This window comes from Palaemon carinicauda, chromosome 2 (assembly GCF_036898095.1).
Source record: "Palaemon carinicauda isolate YSFRI2023 chromosome 2, ASM3689809v2, whole genome shotgun sequence".
Classification (NCBI taxonomy): Eukaryota; Metazoa; Arthropoda; class Malacostraca; order Decapoda; family Palaemonidae; genus Palaemon; species Palaemon carinicauda.
Genome location: NC_090726.1, coordinates 199,491,015 through 199,508,514, shown reverse-complemented (window position 1 = coordinate 199,508,514; position 17,500 = coordinate 199,491,015). Strand labels below are relative to the sequence as shown.

Below are 17,500 nucleotides of genomic sequence, written 5' to 3'. Positions count from 1 at the left end.
AAGTCTCTGTGACAACCATGCCCAAACTTACGGATGATTACGTGAATTCGACATTTTACTTGACCTTGACCTTTGACCTTAGCATGCATTAACTGGCACTGATTTTCATCAACTCAAATATGAAGCAAGTTTGAAGTCTCTATGACAACAATGTCCAAACTTATGACCGATTGCGTGAATTGGACATTTTGCTTGACCTTGACCTTTGACCTTAACATGTATTAATTAGCGTGGATTTTCGTAAAATTAAATATGGACCAAGTTTGAAGTCTCGATGTCCAAACTTATGGCTGATTACGTGAATCAGACATTTCCCTTGACAATGACCTTAGCCTTTGACCATGACCTTCAAAAGTTTAATTTTTTCTAGCGTTTTACATAACAGCTAGTCCCTGCAAGTTGCATTAGATTACGATTTAAATTGTGGCCAGGAAGCTGTTCACAAACAAACACACAAAAATTTGGTAAAACATAACATCCTTCCAAATTCGTTGGAGGAGGTAATTATCTTTTGATGGCCTATTGGAAACGTCCCTGCCTGGCGATCTGCTGGACTGGGGTTTCAGTCCCAATCAAGCTTAATAGTTTCTTGTAGTGTCTGCAACCTCACCATCCTTGGGAGCTATGAGAGATTTTATAGGTCTACCTGCTGAGCCAAAAGAAGCCATTGTCTGGTCCTCGCTGGTCCTACCTTGGGTGGAGAAGGAGGCTCGGGGACTTATCATATATATATATATATATATATATATATATATATATATATATATATATATATATATATATATATCACATATATATACATTTATATATATACATATATATAAATATATATATATATATATATATATATATATATATACATTATATATATATATATATATATATATATATATATATATATATATATATGTAAATATATATATTATATATATATATCTATATATATATATCTACATATATAAATATATATATCTATATATATATATATATATATATATATATATATATATATATATATATATATATATACACAGTATATATATATATATATATATATATATATATATATATATATATATATATATATATATATATGGTCAGTCACTAGGCACTGTCCTAGGGCACTCACTGACACTGTCCTTTGCCTCTGCCATTCATGAGTGACCTTTAAACCTCCAAGAAGGCTATTGATAATTAGAAAGGAAAAGAGCAAAAGAAACATCAGAAACTAGAAAAAGTAAAAAACTAAAATTATAAATATGAAAATATAAAAACTTAAAGAAATGATAAGAAAGGCAAAATACATATCATCAAAGAAAGATAAAAAGTCTCTTGTGTGAAAAGAGACAAAATAAAATTTTAGTCGCGAGGTAAAACTTTAAGGACAGAAAACTTTAGTTACAAGCAAAGGGTTTCCAGTGGACCTTGTCCTAGGGTAAACCATACTCGTGTTACACAAGAGCTAACAGATGGGTGTAAAGTGTTTGAGAAAGAGAGAGGGGGGGGGATTTTGAATAATTAATTGAAGGGAGAGAACTAGATAAACGAGGAGATAGAATGAAGGATTGGATAGCAAGAAAAAACTGAAAAAAGTATATTATCATTATTATTATTATTACTTGCTAAGCTATAACCCTAGCTGGAAAAGCAGGATATGCTATAAGCCCAAGTGCTTCAATAGAGAAAAATAGCCCAGTGAGAAAAGGAAATAAGGAAATATACGAACGATATGAGAAAAAATTACCAATTAAATATTCTAAAAACAGTAACAGCATCAAAACAGATATGTCATATAAATATGTTAAATGTCTTTGATGATCTCTCTGTTTTCGAATATTTTATATATATATATATATATATATATATATATATATATATATATATATATATATATATATATATATATATATATATATATATATATATATATATATTTGTGGTAAATGATAGAAATACATACAAAATCGAGTATTTCTATCATTTACCCCCAAATATTAAAGGAAAAAAAATTCAAAGTCATTCAACATATTTATAAAGAAAAACATTTCGAAATTTTCAAAAGTCGAAAAATAACATCAAAGATTTTTTCAAGGTTGTCGATTTTCTGGAAACAACGTCCCCCCCCCCCCCCCGCTTCTTTTTTTTTTTTTTTTTTTAGTAAAGCAATGACATCGTCTAAAATACCTAAAATATTGCAAAAAAAAAAGAAATATCTTTCAAGATTTTCAAGTCGACAAATAACATAAAAGGTTTTTTCAGGGTAGTCGATTTTCTGGCCTCCCCATTTTTTTTTATTAATGAGATCTTCTAAAATACCATAACATACTTCAAAAGAAAAAAAAAACTTTCAAAATTTCCAAATGTTGAAAAAAACTTTTTTTTTCTTTTAAATTAATGAGATCGTCTAAAATACTTCAACAAATTTCAAAAGAAAAAACCTTTCAAAATTTTCAAATGTCGATAAAAACATTTTCTTAAATAATGAGATCGTCTAAAATACCATAACATATTTCAAAAGAAAAAAACCTTTCAAAATTTTCAAATATCGAAAAAAACATTCTTTTTCTTTTAAATTAATGAGATCGTCTAAAATACTATAACATACTTCAAAAGAAAAAAAACCTTTCGAAATGACCAAAAGTCGATTTTGTGGAAGGGAAATAATGAGTCTCATTTACGAGCGTCTTAAGGGGGAACAACATGCAACAGCGTCTTTGATTAAGAGTTATATTATGCATCGTCAGATATCACAAGATTAATCATCATTAAACAGGGAGGTAGGATTTCCTTCCCGGTGTCATGTCACAGATTATAATTTCTATAAGATGAAGTGTGTAAGGTGATATACACACATACACACACACACACACACACACACACACATATATATATATATACATACATATACATTTATATATATACATATACATTTATATATATATACATATATATGTATATATATATATATATATATATATATATATATATATATATATATATATATAAACATATATAATATTCAATTAATCCACAAATACCCTTTAATGTAGAATTCGTTCTACCATGAAGCCACAAACCAATATTGAAATTACTTTAATGATATATATATATATATATATATATATATATATATATATATATATATATATATATATATATATATATATATATATATATATATATAAATATATATATATATATATATATATATATATATATATATATATATATGGATGAATATGAACACAACATCGTGTTCAAATAGAAATAAATTTCTACCTCATACTTGGGATCGAACGCTAGCCCCTTCTAATGAAAGGCCAGGTCGAAACCAACCATGCCACGAGAGGCCATAAAAGATATCGGAACCTGAAGCTACCCAGCTGTCCGAGGATTTACCTGGCGAGACATCAGTCTCTTACCAGCGAGTTTTACCCGAATTCCCGGCCCACCACGTGACACAATTGGTAGTAATTCATTCAAATTACCCCTAATGAGTCAATATGGATAAATATCAAGACAACATCGTGTTCAAAGAGAAATAAATTTCTACCTCATACTTAATCCACAAATACCCTTTAATGTAAAATTCGTTCTACCATGGAGCCACAAACCAATATTGAAATTACTTTAATGATATATATATATATATATATATATATATATATATATATATATATATATATATATATATATATATATATATATATATATATATATATATATATATATATATATATATATATATATGACTGTGTGTGTGTTTGTGTGTGTGTGTGTGTGGAAATCACGAGAGCTGACACGTGATGAGCATATATGTATTATACCCATGAATGGAAAACTGAAAACTGGTTAGAGTACATACACATACACACACACACGTGTGTGGGTGTGTGTGTGTGTGGTGTGCATGTACGCATATATACACATATTTGATATTTATATATATATATATACATACATATATATATATATATATATATATATATATATATATATATATATATATATATGCATATATATATAGATATACAGTATATATATATATATATATATATATATATATATATATATATATATATATATATATATACAAGATCAGGCCCTAAGAACCAGATAGGGTGATACTGCAAATAGACCAGGCGTGTCATTGATACAAAATCCAGAAGAAACTATCACTCATTGATGTCGCAGTACCATGGAACTCCAGACTTAAGGAGAGGGAAAAAATGGATAAGTATCAAAGCCTGAAAATAGAAATAGAGAAGGATATGGGATATGCCAGTGAAATTGTACCCATAATCATAGGAGCACTAGGCATGATCACAAGATCCCTGAAAAGGAATCTATAAAAACTAGAGGATAAAGTAGCTCCAGAAAAGTGCGGTTCTAGAAACGGAGCACATAATAAGAACAGTGATGGACTAATTTTCCTAGTATAGTAATTGTGTTTTAGAATGCCAACACAGAACAAGTTTGCTAATTTTTTTTTTTTTTATTTTGGTTTTACGGCTCAGTGGAAAGCATATGAAAACCTATCTCAGTGAATCAAGCATACCAAAGGTAATTGTGATATCAAAAAGATAGTATAATGAAACCTTAGGTATCAGTTATCAGACCACAGTTTCTTATAGTGCGCACACTTTTATAACTGACAAAAGCTTCAAACTTCACTGATGTCAACACAGATACCAATCAAATGTTTCTTTTAAACCAACATTTCTAGCAAATTTCTTTTTCTTTATCACAGTCTTTTCGACTGGGTGTTATATATAGTGTAGGGTTCCGGGTTGCATCCTGTTCCTTAGGATGCAAACCGGAACCCTACACTACCATCCAGTAGAAAGGACTGTACTAGAGGGAAAAAAAAAATTATAATAATCTACTAAACTATAAAAAATATTAGCCAATCCTAAAAAAAAAAAAAACTATAGAGCACACTAGCAAATAAGACAAACTCTTCAGAGAAATCACAAAATATCTCCAAATACCTTTACTGGTCGAAGGTGTCGGACCCCTGGATCCAGACGAAGTCGAAGGCCCTTCAAGGATGACTCCGGTCGTGGAGCCCGGAGACTTGGAGCGAGCGGACCCGGGGCGCTGAAGCTGCTGAGCCTCCTGCTGGTCCAGCTCGCGCTCCCGCTCCTGCCGGTGGATCTTAGCCTGCTGGTACTGCTGCGCCTTCCTCTGCAGCCTCCTGGAGGAGGTACGGTGACACATTGTTCCCCGTCGGACTAACATTGACATTCTTTGATCGACTCCTGATTTAGAGATAAGTTTCGATTCTGTCCACTCGAGAATCCGTTTATTTCATCCGGTTTTCGAAATTTCTTTTTTAAAATGGGCTATCTCACAGTATTCCCATAAACTCCAGAATATACATCAATTCCTTTTTTCCAATTGGCGATCTCACACCATCAAGAATATTGATTTCCCTTTCCAATGAGCGATCTCACAGAATTCCCTTAAACTCAAGAATGTCGACTCTCTTTTTCAATCAGCGATCTCACAGAATTCTAATGAACTCAAGAATATGTATTAATTCCTTCTTCAATGAGCGATTTCACAGTATTTCCATAAACTCAAGAATATATTAATTCCTTTTCCAATGGGCAATCTCACAGTATGCAAATGAACTCAAGAATATATACTCATTTCTTTTCCAATAGGTAATCTCACAGTATTCCAATAAACTCAGGAATATATTAATTCCCTTTTCCAATGGGCACTCTCACAGTATTCCAATATACTCAAGAATATAATAATTTCTTTTCCAATGTGCAATTTCACAGCATCCCAATGAACTCAAGAATATATCAATTCCCTTTTCCAATGGGCAACCTCACAGTATTCCAGTGAACTCAGCAATATATTAATTCCTTTTTCAAAGGGCAATCTCACAGTATTCCAATGAACTCAGCAATATAATAATTCCCTTTTCAATGGACAATCTCACAGTATTCCAATGAACTCGAGATTATATATAAAATCCTTTTTTTAATGGGTAATCTCACAGTATTCCAATAAACTCAGGAATATATTAATTCATTTTTCCAATTAGGGATCTCACAGTATTCCCAGATACTTATCAATTCCTTTATTCAATGGGCCATCTCATAGTATTCCCACAAACTCAAGAATATACTAATGCATGACTTCATATGAGGTATCCTCCTTTAACTATCAAAAGGCCTCATGTGTACTCTTAATGGAAGAACGGTTATAGGCACTTCCTTATTCACAAGAAGAAGCAATTCCCACTTTGAGCTGTAAAGAGAAAGGAAAAATAAAGAATTATTAATTACCCTTTAAATGAAAAAGTCCACATATTTGGTTTTCATTATTCAATGGTCATGGTGGGGAGACTTTTCGTCTGATCACTCACACCAAACTAACCTAATATGGGTGTCCCTGACTAGTACAGCTTTGCTGATCATGGCGATACAAAAACCCTTTTACCACGTTTAGGTATCCCCACTCAGAAAGGATCTATCTATCTACCTTTATATATATCTATATCTATCTATATATATATATATATATATATATATATATATGTATATGTATGTATATACATATATATACACACATATGTGTATATATATATATATATATATATATATATATATATATATATATATATATATATATATACACATCATCAATGTATATACATTATATATATATATATATATATATAGAGAGAGAGAGAGAGAGAGAGAGAGAGAGAGAGAGAGAGAGAGAGAGAGAGAGAGAGAGAGAGAGAGAGAGATTAAACAGTTGAAACAGCAAATAATGCCTTTAGTCAAGTTGCACTTATCTAAACAATTATCTAATTACATTATAAACATTGTAAATCGCGATTGAAGTCGATCAAGCCATTTACGAGGAAGTTACTATTATAAGTTGTATCGCAGACAGAAAACTTCTCACTTGAAAACTTTAATTGGGTAAAAATGTTCGAACTAAAAACTTCCAAAGTCCCTCCTTGACCTCGTGGGAAATGACGCTCTCTCTCTCTCTCTCTCTCTCTGTCTCTCTGTCTCTCTGTCTCTCTCTCTCTCTCTCTCTCTCTCTTAGTATGTATTAATGACTGAGAGTATGTACAGATGGATACAGGAATTCCTGGTACATCACTTTCTGAAGGAGGGCACCCAACCATAACCTTACTGCGCTATGAGTTCCTATGTTTAGCCCCGCCCACCACCTTTGAGATCTCTTGTTTAGCCCCGCCCACCACCTTTGGGATCTCTTGTTCAGCCCTGCACACCACCTCTGCCATCTCTTGTTTAACCCCACTCACCACATCTGGCATCTCTTGTTTTAACCCCGCCCACCACATCTGGCATCCTTAGTTTAGCCACACCCTCCACCTATGCCATCTCTTGCTTAGCCCCGCCCACCACCTCTGCATCTCTTGATTAACCCCGCCCATCACCATTGCCATCTCTTTTTTAGCCCCGCCCAACACCTCTACTGTCTCTTGCTTAGCCCCCGCCCACCACCTCTGTCATCTCTTGTTTAGCAACTACCACCACATCTTCTGTCTTTTGTTCAGCATGGCCCACCACACCTGCCGTCTCTTGTTTAGCCCCGCCCACCATATCTGGCATCTTTCGTTTAGCCACACCCACCACCTCTGCCATCTCTGGTTTAGCCCAACCCATCACTATTGCAGTCTCTGGTTTAGCCCTACCCATTACCATTGCCATCTCTGGTTTAGCCCCGCCCACCACTTTAGCCATCTCTGGTTTAGCCCCACCCACCACCTCTACCATCTCTGATTTAGCCCCGCCCATTACCATTGCCATCTCTGGTTTAGCCCCGCCCACCACCTTAGCCGTCTCTGGTTTAGCCCCACCCACCACCTCTGCCATCTCTGATTTAGCCCCACCCACCACCTCTGCTATCTCTAGTTTAGCCCCGCCCACCACCCCTGACATCTTTGGTTTAGCCCCACCCACCATTTCTGCCATCTCTTCCTATACTGTTTGTTACTCTTGGCAAAGTAAGGATGTAACAGAGTACACTATGGAGTAAATGTGTACCAGGAAATCTTGTGTCCAACTGTACGTAGTAAACACGCCTTAAGGATCTTAGCAGAATTATAGATATAATCTATATGAACAAATTCATTAATATATTGTCAAATACAATGCATGTTCGTAATATACCTGTACGTCATAAGTTGTTCTGAGAAGCGAAGCCACAATATCCTCACTAGAACTTTTTCCAAAACAAAACTTCAAAACAAAATATGTCAAAAAAAAAAAAAAATATAAGCTCTCTTGTAGAAAAAAAATGCCTCAAGAAATATTAATTTTTAACTCTCCCTATTTTCTTTTTATTTTCCACTGTGCATTCTGATAGGTCTTTCATCAAAAGGGAATTCATATAAACTTTTTCCTTTACTTTCGCCCATACCTCAAACATGATTTATATTCCGATGTACCTTGATCGTAAATATTGTTCAGTTAACATATTGACGAACGACGCTTTTAAAATCCTACTTTTCCAACTAGGGTTGTAGCTTAGCTAATAATAATAATAATAATAATAATAATAATAATAATAATAATAATAATAACAATTAAACTAAGAGTGGTATTCTTTTTACGTTTTCGAATATTCTGACCTTACAAAGTGTACTAAAAATAAAAACTCCACATTTAGTATCATAAAGCAATATTATGATACTATTCACCACAAGCGCCAGTAGCCTAACTTTGGCCCATGATGAGACAAGGACTCTATAGCTTATTACAACACAATATCCAGTCAAATCAGTGTTATTTTGAAATATTCAGAGAGTAGCAAACATCAATTTTTACCACCAACACTCTAGATACTACTCTTAGACTCTTAATACTACCGCTAGAGAGTTATGGGGTCTTTTGACTGGCCAGATGGTATTACATTGGATCCTTCTCTCAGAGACACACTAAACCTACTCCGTTTTTTCATCGTAAAGGTCAGCTGATGCTACTACCAGAAACAAACATATGTATATTCTGTACAGGTGCAGTTCATTAATAGAAAGATAGATATATTGATATACTGTATAATATCAATTTAATGACCAACTTGAATTATGAATACCATTTTAATTAATCTAAATAAAGCATCATAATTTACAGAATATTATTTGATGTTTACAATTATATAAAAAATCTTGATTCTCATCTTTTTGAACAATCACTTAATAAAAATGTCAGTCACTCAAGCCCAACTGAAAAAAAAAAAAAAAAAAAAACTTCCATGGAAGATATTGTACACGTTGATTCATCCCTTAAGGACAGTTGCAAATGGGCACAGAATGGTCTCCCAGGCCCCAATGCAAGGCAATATTTACCAAAATTCATAAGGCCACTTACCTCAGTTTCTAAAGTCCTCCTCTTCCGCACCACTGATACTTCAGGTACATCCACCTGCAAAGAGAGAGAAAGCGCTTGAGCAAAAAGGATGGAGTATAAAATTCAGCATCAAGATTCCCCTTCCCCCGTTTAACAGAATGGGGAGGGGACATGAATCCTAATAGGGGATGGGAAGGGGACATGAATCCTTCTAAGGGGAGAGGGAGGGGACATGAATCCTACTTGGGGGAGATGGAGGGGAAATGAACTCTACAAGGGGAGGGGACATGAATCCTACTACGGGAGGGGAAATGAACCCTACCAGAGGAAGGGGACTTGATTCCTACTAAGGAAGGAGACAAGAATCCAACTAAAGAAAGGTTCATAAATCCTACTAGGGAAGGGGACATGAATCCTAATAGGGAGAGGGGGAGGGGACATCAATCCTACTAGAAGGGACATGAATCGTACTAAAGAAGGGGACATCAATCCTACTAGAAGGGACATGAATCCTACTAAAGAAGGGGACATAAATCCTACTAGAGGAGGAGACATGAATCCTACTACGGAGAGGGGAAGGGAGCATGAATCCTGCAAGGGGAGGGGGTATGAATCCTACAAGGGAGAGGGGAAGAGGGCAAGAATCGTACTAGAGGAAAAGGACACGAGTCCCACAAGGGGAAGGGACAGGAGGAGAGATGCCGGATGGAAACGAAGCACTGAAAGCTCCAGGTGTCAACTCGCTTAGAGAAAATACCCTCCATCTAAGTGAAGATAGACTAAAAGCCATTAGACGACATTTAAGGGCCCCACTTGTACCTGCTCCTGTCTATACAATGTTCAGCGCGGGGGCAAAGGGCGCGCCTGCAATGGATAGGATTGTAGGACCCAATAACACGTGAATTACTTGCACGTCAAAGAGGATTTGGAGCGAAAGGAAGTCTCTCGTGCAGCTGTTGGAAACCGATGACACTTATGAATTATTTAAGCTCTCTCTCTCTCTCTCTCTCTCTCTCTCTCTCTCTCTCTCTCTCTCTCTCTCTCTCTCTCTCTCTCTCTCTCTAAAAGTGTTTCTCATGTTTATTCTTATATATTAGTGTACGTGACCCGCCCCTACTCATCAGTGTATAACTCCTCTCTCTCCACACTCCTGAGGGTCTCTCTCTCTCTCTCTCTCTCTCTCTCTCTCTCTCTCTCTCTCTCTCTCTCTCTCTCTCTCTCTCTCAAAGTGTGTTTCTTTTGTTTATTCTTATATGTCAGACGGCTAAATATTTAGATAGATATGCACACCCCTACTAATCAGGGTATGACAACTCCCTCTCCACACTCCTGAGGGTCTCTCTCTCTCTCTCTCTCTCTCTCTCTCTCTCTCTCTCTCTCTCTCTCTCTCTCTCTCTCTCTCTCTTTTAAATACAGTAATAATGTATGCGACCCGCCAAAAATGACAATTTAATATCTGGAAAGTTATGCACACACATACCCCTACTCATCAGGGAATGACTACTCCTCCTCCACACTACCTGAAGGATTCTCTCTCTCTCTCTCTCTCAAAGTGTTTCTCTTGTTTGTTCTTATATACTAGTGTACGAGACCCGTCAAAAATGACGGATCAACATTTAGGTATATCTGCACACACCCGCACATCCCTAATCATCAGTGTATGACTACTTCTTCTTCACACTACCCGATGGTCTCTCTCTCTCTCTCTCTCTCTCTCTCTCTCTCTCTCTCTCTCTCTCTCTCTCTCTCTGTGTGTGTGTGTTTCGCTTGTTTATTCTTATTGTCAGGCTTTTATTTGCATAGATGGAAATGAATTAGGCGCTTGTTACCTAACACTTTGGCTAGACTGGTTATCTAGTGAAAAGAGCTATAAAAATTATTCATTTATTAACAATAAATAGTATAACACTTAATAGTAATAGATGACACGTAGGTTGGAATGTGGGCTCACTCTTGAAATTGTCTAGATGGCTGAAGATCATAGATCTTTGATGACAGATCTTGCACCAGGTAAGTAAAATGGTACATCCAACAGGTCATGCAACTTGAGACAAGATGTCAAACAGGCAAGACAACATGAGGCAAGATAATGTCAAGGAAGGAAACGAAAGGCAAGGCAAGGTAAGGTAGAGTAGAGTGTCATGTGAAAGGTTGGGAGGTTCGTAAGGTAGTGGCTATCACTTGGAAAGTAAATCAAAAGTAAACAATAAATAATACCAAGGACACTAAAACAACGAACAGAACAACCAACGCCATCTATTAAAGCGAATGCAAACAACACCCAAGGATGATATAATGGACAACCAACGCATCTATTGGATGTAATTACAACCAACACTCATACTCTAGTTTTAAGAAAGGAAATACCTGACACTTATATACTAGTGTGCGCAACCGTCAAAAAGGACAGCTCAGTATTTAGATAGATGTGCACATATGCCTACTTCTACTCACCAGGGTTATGTGGTAATAAGAAGAGGCCGGACTATATGCAATATTCACCCCAAACCAGAAGGAAGATTACATACGATGCAACGACTTCAAAGGCTACTTAATATTCTATGAATCTGTTAAGGAACATTAACAGTCGTAACATAAACAGAGCCTGGAGATATTCATGTAGCTTCGTTATGTTATGTGACACGATCTTAAAGCAGATGTGACCAAACTATAAAGTTTCTGTCACACATTTTAGTCCCTCAAAGTAAAGATATTTTCCTTATAAAACTTCATACATACAATTTTCGTATGTCTATGATATAAAACTCGGTTCAAATTAGAGGGGCGCTCAGTAAAGCGTACCTCAACATATATTAATGGGCATGGATTTTCATACACTCAAACAGGAACCAAGTTTGAAGTCTCTGTGACGACGATGTCCAAACTTATGGCTGATTACGTGAATTGAACATTTTGCTTGACCATGACCTTGAGCTTTGACCTTGACCTTCCAAAATTTAATCATTTCCAGATTTTTACATAACGATTAATCCCTGCAAGTTTCATTACTCTACGATTAAAATTGTGGCCAGGAAGTTTGAAGTCTCTTGTGACGACGATGTCCAAACTTAAGGCTGATTACGTGCATTGGATATTTTGCTTGACCATGACCTTTGACCTTGAGCTTTGACCTTGACCTTCTAAAATTTAATCATTTCCAGCTTTTAACATAACGATTAACCCCTGCAAGTTTCATTACTCTACGATTAAAATTGTGGCCAGGAAGTTTGAAATTTCTTGTGACGACGATGTCCAAACTTAAGGCTGATTACGTGCATTGGATATTTTGCTTGACCATGACCTTTGACCTTGACCTTCCAAATTTAATCATTTCCGGCTTTTAACATAACGATTAACCCCAGCAAGTTTCATTACTCTACGATTAAAATTGTGGCCAGGAAGCTGTTCACAAACAAGCACACACACAAACAAGGGCGAAAACATAACCTCCATTAAACTTCGTTGATGCAGGTAGTTAGGGACTTAACAATTTAGCGAAATAAACAAAGATGCGGGTCAATAGTTTCATCAGGCACGGGGTGATTGATGTGAGCGGCAATAGTTCCAGATGCAACCCTAATAGAGAAATTTTACGCGTCTTGAAATAATACTTCTTATTGACACAGTAAACGAAAAAATTTACACTATCATATTTCCTTTTCTCACTGGGCTATTTTCCCTATTAAAATCCTTAGGCTTTTAGCATCCTGCTTTTCCAACTGGGGTTGTGCTTTGCTAGTAATAACAACAACAACAGACATAATAATAATAATAATAATAATAATAATAATAATAATAATAATAATAATAATAATGATATTGATTATATCATTATCAATAATAATAATAATAATAACAATAATGATATTGATTTTAGAATTAATATTAATATCAATAATAATAACAACAACAACAACAACAACAACAACAACAATAATGATAATAACAATTATGAAGCGCGAAGTAGATGATGATGAATGGGGAAGTATTAAATTAAAAGCTCAAAATAGAGACGACTGGCGAAATCTAACCGAGGCCCTTTGCGTCAATAGGCTTTAGGAGATGATGATGATAATAATAATCAAAATAATAATAATAATATTCCTTGCTTTTCCTGTCTTAGGAGAAGAGATGATGTGTACAAGATGAAACTCATCCTTCAATAATTAATCTTCGATCGAACAAAATTTATATGTACATAACTATAAGCAAATTAATATCAAACCCTTGTTAGGGATTATGGTAGCTCTTATACGCAGCTCTTTTAGGAGAAGGACACTCCAAAATCAAACCATTGTTCTCTAGTCTTGGGTAGTGCCATAGCCTCTGTACCATGGTCTTCCACTGCCTTGGCTTAGAGTTCTCTTGCTTGAGGGTACACTCGGGCACACTATTCTATCTAATTTCTCTTCCTCTTGTTTTGTTCAAGTTTTGATAGTTTATATAGGGAATATCAATTTAATGTTGTTGCTGTTCTTAGAATATTTCATTTTCCTTTCTTTCCTTTCCTCACTGGGCTATTTTCCCTGTTGGGGCCCCTGGGCTTATAGCATCCTGCTTATCCAACTAGGGTTGTAGCTTATCAAGTAATAATAATAATAATAATAATAATAATAATAATAATAATAATATTGAAACCGTCCCTGTCTGGCGATCTACTAGACTACGATTCGAGACCCGCTCAAGCTCAATAGTTTTTTGTAATGTCTGCAACCTCACCATCCTTGTTAGCTAAGGATGGAGGGTTTAGGGGAGCCTATATGTCTACGCGCTGAGTCATCGGCAGCCACTGCCTGCCCCTCCCTGGTCCTAGCTTGGAGAGGGAGCTTGGACGCTGATCAGATTTATATATGGTCAGTCTCTAGGGCATTGTCCAGTATAAGTAAAAGCTTAAGAAATCTAATAAAAATGATTTCTTTATTAAAATAAACTTAGAATATTGTACTCCCAAGATATCATTAAAATGTTCACTCCAAAGTATTGATCCTTATATTAATTTAATCCTAAAAAAGTTATATATCACACAAATTCAATTCTAAAACTTTCAGATATCTCTATAAAATATTTTTCGTTTTCTTTATTCAACCAAATCCCGAATATTGTACTCCAAGATATCATTAAAATGTTCACTCCAAAGTAATGACATTTACATTGATTTAATCCTAAAAAAGTTCTTTATTACACAAATTTAATTCTAAAATTCTAAAAAGTTTTAATGAGAAAAGGCCAACTACTAATCAGCAACAGATTTAAAAGGCCAACCTATTAGTATAAAAGGCCAAATATTTAGTATTTAAGAACAACCTTTTTCATATTAATAAAGGCCAACCAATCAAAAAAAGGGCAAATTTGAGGATTTTTGGGTTGTCTAAATGTGAATAGGCCAACTAAGATTCAGCAGCATATTCAAAAGGCCAACCTATTAGTAGAAAAATGCCAAATACATAGTATTTAAGAACCGCCTTTATCATATCAATATAAGCCAACCAATTGAAAAAAGGCCAAATTTGAGGTTTTTTGGCCTGAAAAATGTCAAATTTAGTTTTTTGGCCTGAAAAAGGTCAAATTTGAGGTTTTTTGGTCAACAAAGGGCCAAATTTTAATTTTTTTGACCTGAAAAAGGCCAAGCTGGCAACCTTGTCCAACACATTGATATTTACATCAATTTAATCATAAAACAGTTATTTATGACAAAATTAATTCTAAAGCGTTTTAATCAACAATAAATCAGATGGACGAGCAAAGCTGGCACCAATGTATCTTACAGCATCCTAATTAAAACTTTGCTTACCAACGCAATCACATCACGCTGAGTAATCGTATGATTTCATATGTTGGTTTTCAAATTTGAAAGCAAGGTGATTCATTTTCAGTATTGATTGGTCTCTAACTCATAGAGGCTTAGTATTGGTCAAATATATAAATAAAAAAATAATAATTTAAATGACATTGGTCTCTAGTCCTATGAGGTATTTCAATGGATATACATAAAATCCTTCACTATTATTATTATTATTATTATTATTATTATTATTAGTGTACGCAGTCCGTCAAAAATGATGACTAAATATTTAGTTTATTATTATTATTATTATTATTATTATTATTATTATTATTATTATTATTATTATTATTATTATTATTACGCTGGCCGTCAAAAATGATGACTAAATATTTAGTTAGATACACACACACGCACAAGTACAGATTCAACCCTTCCCACGCATTTCCCTTTCCCAACTATAATCCCTCTCACTTGGGTATGACTACTTCCTCTTCCCCCTACCAGAGGGACGGGATATAATATATATATATATATATATATATATATATATATATATATATATATGTATATATATATATACATATATATACATATATATATACATATATATATATATATATATATATATATATATATATATATATATATATATATATATATATATTCCCATAGCTTCTGTACCATGGTCTTCTGTTATCTTGGCTTAGAGTTCTCTTGCTTGAGAATACACCCAGATACACTATTCACTCTGTTTCCATATTTACCTCACTGCGCTATTTTCCCTATTGAAGCCTTTGGTGTTATAGGGTTGCAGCTTAACTAATAATAATAATAATAAATAATAATAATAATAATAATAATAATAATAATAATAATAATAATAATCAAGCATGAAATGTTTACATAATAAATGTCTGGTTTCAGTTCCAGTTCCATCAGAATAGATGCTCACCAGAACGTCAGTCGGGCAAGCCCAAACCCCCAATGTGGTACCCTACTACAGCAGTCGCCTCCCCAGTAAATAGCTTAAACTCACGGTCCCGGGCGGGGATCGATCTGCTGCCATGTGAATACTAGGCAAACGCATTACCACTGTACTAGTCAGGATGCTAGTGAATAAGTAATAAGATTTATGTCATTCCAACCTCTTTAATACAATTACCCTGCCCTAAAATATATATATATATATATATATATATATATAGAGAGAGAGAGAGAGAGAGAGAGAGAGAGAGAGAGAGAGAGAGAGAGAGAGAGAGAGAGAGAATATATATATATATATATATATATATATATATATATATATATATATATATATAGATATATATATATCTCTTTTTTGAGTGTTTACATTATGCAATAGACAGATTCCCTTCAAAGCTCCGACGAAAACATCAATCCTCTCAATGTTATTCCATTACGAGCCAAGAGAAGATTATATTTATCATCCTGAATCTCCATTCTCCTTCTCCCTTGAGAGAGAGAGAGAGAGAGAGAGAGAGAGAGAGAGAGAGAGAGAGAGAGAGAGAGAGAGAGAGACTGTCGATCACCATTTCGTTTTTTTTACAAAATCGAATAACGTAAATTAATAAATAAACAAGATTGCCAATGAATATTAATTTGAGTAAATACCAGTAAGATATCATATCATACTATGAAATAGAGGAAGACCTTACTTAAAGGTAACGGTTACCAAAGACACCAAATTAAACTGGTAATTAATTCAAGAGCAAAATACTCCTTCATATGGACCCTTTTTGAATCGGGCCACCTTGACGTGGTGAAAGGGCTTGTGTATGGCTATTATCAACAAAATTGAACTCGCCAGGCCACACTCTCCCACCATCACCAATCCGCAATGGCAGGCGTCGTGATGAAAGCTGGACAAATCCCAGGCATGAAAAAGGACAAGTCTGAGGACTCTGTCCTGCCGTGGACTAGAAACGGCTTTATTTTTTTGTTGTTGTTGTTGTTGTTGTTGACAAGGGGTTAGGAGGACTTCAGCTCTTTCTTCCTCTGCTTGAGGACCCAAAATGATGCAGATCTGACGAAGGATCTCAAGTAACTAAGGATTGGTTTGAATTTGAGCCTTATCCCTGGAGCCGAGGCTTGGATTGGAATCGGATCTAATCTCTGGAGTCGAGGGTTGGACTGGATTTGAGTCTAATCCCTGAAGCCGAGAGTTGAACTGGATTCGAGCCTAGTCCCTGAAGCGAAGTTTTGTATTGGATTCGAGCCTAGTCCTTGAAGCCAAGTTTTGTATTGGATTCGAGCCTAGTCCCTGAAGCCAAGTTTTGTATTGGATTCGAGCCTAGTCCCTGAAGCCAAGTTTTGTATTGGATTCGAGCCTAGTCCCTGAAGC

General features: G+C 35.0%; 1 long non-coding RNA gene across 1 annotated transcript in view; it reads right to left on the bottom strand.

Moving 5' to 3' along the window:
* Positions 1–5,250: 5,250 nt before the first annotated feature.
* Positions 5,251–17,500, bottom strand: part of LOC137622924 (uncharacterized) — a 266,979-nt gene continuing 254,729 nt past the window's right edge. Inside the window, exons 3-4 of the long non-coding RNA XR_011040522.1 lie at positions 9,375–9,428; positions 5,251–6,267 (exon numbers count right to left, since the gene is read on the bottom strand). This is a non-coding gene — a long non-coding RNA (uncharacterized lncRNA). The remainder of the gene's footprint in view (positions 6,268–9,374; positions 9,429–17,500) is intronic.